Raw genomic sequence first — 5,282 nt, 5'->3', positions numbered from 1 at the left:
ACCAGCTCTAAATCTGGCTCCAGCTCCCTGCTGCAGCCACGAGGGACTGTCTGAATCATCAAAGCTCTCTGAATCTTTTCAAAGTTTTGGAGAGCTTTGAATTGATTCGGACCTTTTAATTGGTTCCTTGGAGATTCAGGCACCAAATTGGGGCTAATCTCCTCCAAATCAAATCACCACCTGAAGCTTCGTAGCCATACTAGCAACCCCTGCATGTTGCTTGTCTGCCTGCTCTTATCCTTCAATATGTGTGTCTCAGTGAAGGATACTTTTCAGTAACTTGTTTGTATTGCCATTCCCAAAACTCATGTTTGCAAAGACATAGCAAACAAATAATAGACTGAAAATGGCCTATAGAAAAACAGTGGTAAGAAGTAATCTTAGTATGCTGATATTTGAATTTTAATATCCACTGAACAACCATGTCCATGACAACTGGCTTTTTTATGCCAAACTTTCTGATTCAGAAAAGACTAAAGAAACTTTGCTTTTATATGAATTTTTATATATTTATTAAAAATATAGGGCTTGGCACACTTAATCAGATAAAAAATATGTAAAAAGAGGCATTGCCTGTTTGCTAGTACAGGTTTTTTGCCACTCAAGACAACTGAGTGAAACTGATGTACATTAGATAGTAGTACTGTATTTGTATTATTATTATTACTTTTTTTTAGCATTGGGTTGACACCACAATGTACATGTTTGGTTTCCTTTGTTCTAAATGGAACTATTGACAATCTGCCTGGTATGCTTTCAGTAGAAAAAAAGTGATGAACAAAGCTGTAAATAATGATTCTAAAATGCAGAAGGTCATTTTGAAGCTAAAGCCATGTGGGTATCACTTAATTCACTCCTACCCCTGCCCCGTGAGGATGAAAATTGTACTGTTATTATGACAGATTAATCTTCATTTTATTGCATTCAAATTCAGCCTGCTTAATCAATGCTTTTGTGTGATAAAAGAAGATCTTCAGACATCCTGTCTACACTTGTCTCTTTTCCATTAAGTGTATATTAATGGAGGAGACTTTTAAAAGTTATCGGCATATATCATCAGATGAGATGTCAGAATCAGCCAAATTAGACAATAATCAATGTAAAGTAATTGATGATGGTTCTCAAATAAAGTTATGGTGCACATCAAAAGAATCATTTGTAAAATTAGAAGAGCAGAGAGGACATGGAGACATACCAAGATGAACAAAAAAGCGGGATTTGAGATTCTAGCAGAGTTAAGTACCACTGTAATTGGTAATAACCAAGAGCTGGAGTGATGAATGGAAGAATCAAAATTGCATAGATAACAGGGAAACACGAAGCTGAAGCAACTGAGAAGCACACTAAAAAATTATTTTTTAACTCCGAATTTGTGTTTGACAAATGGAGGAGACCTCAGCTACTCAACCATGTTTTGAGATGAGGTCCCCAAATGGCAAATAATTTTTACCTACCATGAGAAGAACAATGATTAGACCCTAAAGGATAAATTAAAGAAAGGGTTGTAGCTTTAGGTTAAAGTTTCCTTCCGGGTTTATTGTTATTGTTGCTTATGTATATAGTTCCATAGCTGTGCAGGAGCCAAGTAATTTCCTTAGTATCTGAATGTGCTTGTTTTGGGTATTAATGTTACAAGATGTCATTAACTGCTTATCATAATCCCTACTCACCCTTCCTTTTCTTCCTCTTTTCCTCTTTTTTTTCCCTCTTTCATCTTGAATGTAAAGCTCTGGGGGACCATGGCAAAATAATTTTGTTGTGAGGAATGTGATTCTGAGGTTGTTGTTTACCATTATAAAAATGCTGCTTTCACTGTGTAACTTCACTTTTAAAATCTTCAGTCATTTCTGCTTTCTTCCATCTTCTTATTTTCACAATCTTATTTTCACAAAAGGAAGAGAAAATTACAAAGATAAGTAATACCCTGGAACATAAAAATACATGAGACATGAAAAACACAAATAAACTCTTCACAAACAATAGGTAAAAAGAACATTTTAGGCCTAACGGAGAATGATAATGTCTTTTCAAAACAAGGGTTTTATATCTAAATCAAAGAAAATGGAAGAAAAGCCTGCTGATTGATAACAGTAAACATCATGGGAGAGACATTTTGATAAGTCACTTTATCCTTCATTCGTTGAAGAGGATAGATAATGAGTTTGTTTGTGATATCAGAGAAAGACAAGGAGATAGGGGAGGTAGAGGGATGAAAGACTAATAACTCAATGAAATCTTATGCCTCGAGATATCCATTATGTCACTTATATGCAGTGTAAGTATTTTGGATTTGGTTTTGTTTTATTTCAAACCTCATTCATTTAATGGCACCAAAATACGGAGGATGCATTACATTGTTGTCATTTTACATTCAATAAAACAAAATAAACTACAAAGGATTGGGAAAATGCCTATATTCTGAAGGAAATGATGTGCTCTTAGTTCCTCTGTTTCTTCTTCAGTCACAGAAATAGATGGGGGGAAGAAAATATGACTTCAAGCCAGCTTTTTTACTCCCTGGATTGCCTAGGTAACTAGGGGCTTGTTCAGTCCCTGATATAAATTAATGTATCCTCAGGGGTCCCCTAACTTGATTCCTTGCCTGTCAACAGTTCAAAAAACTTAAAGCATAGTGCAATCTGGCAGTACCTTCCTCCCCGTTTTTGGGCTGGGCTGGGGGCCAGCACTGAACCATCCACTTACACTCTGCTAGGATTACACTGGAAATATGCTGTTTTTACCTGCTTTATACATCATAAAATGGCACAACATCATAATATAGTCTGCAAAAGGCCAGGTTACTCTTGGCATTTTGGTCACTCCCCTTGACATCTGCAGAAGCCCTAGGTAGGAAATCAGGACATGGTTCAATCATTGTAACTTGACCACAGGATGGTCCACAGTACCAGTAATTAAAAAAAAAAAAGGTTTTATTTTTGGAGGATGAACCTCCTAACATGTCTGGTAAGAAACCAACCAGTTTACATAGCCATGACTGTCTGAGAGATCAATGAGACAGCATTGTTATTTACAGATGAGAAAAAATCCATGATCCAATCATGAAATGCCAAACACGCTGACACATGGGGAAAAGAGAAACCAAAACAAAAATAACATCATTCAGGGCAAGTATGAAAGTCACAGGCTAGAGAAAGGCCAGCTGGCAGGCAAAAAGAACAGATTGAAGAAGGGAATAATGTCTTACCGTGTCAGAGGCCCTCAGTTTCTCTGGCACTGTAAATCAGAACACCCTACATAAATGGTACTAACTACATTACTACCATGAGATCAACAAAAAGACCCTGATTTGGGAAAGCAGTTGAGCTATTTAAGTTGTAGCCCAGGTAACCTGGGTATATACTCCCTTTTTCCAACTGAGGGGGATTGTTAGCTGGCAGGTAGGCTGTGGGGAAACTGCAGACTGCTCAGTTTCCCTCCATCCCTATAGAACCAGGCCAGGACAGTCAGGGGACTTAACTATATACACATGTATTCGCATTAACTTATCACAAGGACAAGCAACATGGATATAAACATATGTACTATATCTATATTTATAAGATATCTAAACAAATAATATAAGCAGTACCCTCTAGGTAAATGCCATAAAACCCTATACCAGTACTCCAGATACAGGTAAGTCACCGGTAAGTGTCTGATCTGAAACAGATAAACCCCAAAATAAACATAGATAACTAACAGATAAACTATAGATAAGTATGGGTGAACAATAAATAAGCCAGAAATAAATAAAAATAAACAACAAGTGAAATAATAGCAACAGGGGGTCCCAGCAGACCCCTAGGACTCTACTTATCTACTAATTTACAAACATGAGAGTTCATAAAATATAAGGCATGACATCACACCACTTATGGTGCAAGAACCCCATCGTTTCATAGTTGGTAGGGTTGGAAGAGACCGGAGCAGATCATCAAGTCTGACCCCCTGCCATGGGCAAGAAAGGATGCTGGGGTCAAACGACCCCGGGTAGGTGATTATCAAGCATCCTTTTGAAGACCCCCAGGGTAGAAGCGAGCACCACTTCCCTTGGAAGTTGGTTCCAGATCCTAGCCGCCCTGACTCTAAAGTAGCCTCCTGATATCTAGCCTGAATCTACTTTCCATCAGCTTATGGCCATTATTCCTCATTACTCCTGGTAGTGCTTGGGGGAACCGGGTCTCTTTTATAGCCTGCAGGTCCCCCTTGGCCAGTTTGTAGATGGCTACCAGATCCCCTCAGCCTTCTCTTGTGGAGGGTGAACAGGTTCAGGTCCTGTAGTCTCCACTCGTAGGGGCTGCCTTGCTGCCCCCTGGTCATGCGAGTGGCCCTCCCCTGGACCCTCTTGATACTGTCCACATCCCTCCTGAAGTGCAGTGCCCGGAACTGGACTCAGTACTCCAACTACAGCCTGACCAGTGTCACATAGAGGAGGAGGATCACCTCCTTGGACCTGCTTGAGATGCATCTGTGGATGCATGAAAAGTTGAGGTTGGCCTTCCTGATCGCGTCCCCACATTGGCGGCCCATGTTCATTTTGGAATCAGTAATGACACCAAGATCCTTTTCTGCCTCTGTGCTGACTAGAAGGGAGTTCTCCAGCCTGTAGGTATGCTGCTGGTTCTTCCTCCCTAGGTGCAGTACCTTGCACTTGTCAGTATTGAATCCCAATCCTGTTCTTATCCACCCACCCTTGTAACCTGTCTAGATCTAGTTGCAGCCTGTCCCTCTCCTCCAGTGTGCCCACTTCTCCGCACATCTTGGTGTCATCCATGAATATGAATAAGGTGCTTTTCACCCCATCATCCAAGTCGCTGATGAAGATGTTGAACAGTGTGGGCCTGAGGACCGAGCCCTGAGGGACCCCTCTGCCCACATCTCTCCAGGTCAAAAAAGACCCATCCACCACCACTCTGGGTGCAGCCCTCCAGCCAATATGAGACCCATCTGACTGTATAGGCATTGAGGTCACAGTCACCTAATTTTTTAATGAGAATGGGCTGAAAGGCAGTATCAAAGGCCTTCCTAAAGTCCAGAAAGACTACGTCCACTGCGACACCTATGTCCACGCATTTTGTGACCTGGTTGTAGAAGGTCACTAGGTTGTTCTGACAGGACCTGTGTGAGGGTGCGGGGCCTAGGGGCGGCCGTGAACTCCCTAGCACGCCCTACCGTCACGTTAGGGTGAACGTAGCACCCTCAGAATCTCGCCCGCCACGACTTTGATGACTAATATATATAGTATGGAGGCTGCCCGTTTCCTTAGTGGACGGTACTGGTGT

General features: G+C 41.0%; 1 long non-coding RNA gene across 1 annotated transcript in view; it reads right to left on the bottom strand.

Annotated features, from left to right (window-relative positions):
* The window catches only part of LOC109308242, a 17,752-nt gene extending 16,422 nt beyond the window's left edge, over window positions 1-1,330 (bottom strand). The window contains exon 1 of the long non-coding RNA XR_002100571.1: window positions 1,319-1,330. This is a non-coding gene — a long non-coding RNA (uncharacterized LOC109308242). The remainder of the gene's footprint in view (window positions 1-1,318) is intronic.
* Between the last annotated feature and the right edge of the window lie 3,952 nt (window positions 1,331-5,282).

The sequence above is a fragment of the Crocodylus porosus genome, unplaced genomic scaffold (genome assembly GCF_001723895.1).
Source record: "Crocodylus porosus isolate Cpor-Errol unplaced genomic scaffold, CroPor_comp1, whole genome shotgun sequence".
Lineage (NCBI taxonomy): Eukaryota > Metazoa > Chordata > Crocodylia > Crocodylidae > Crocodylus > Crocodylus porosus.
This window is presented reverse-complemented; position numbering and strand designations above follow the sequence as displayed.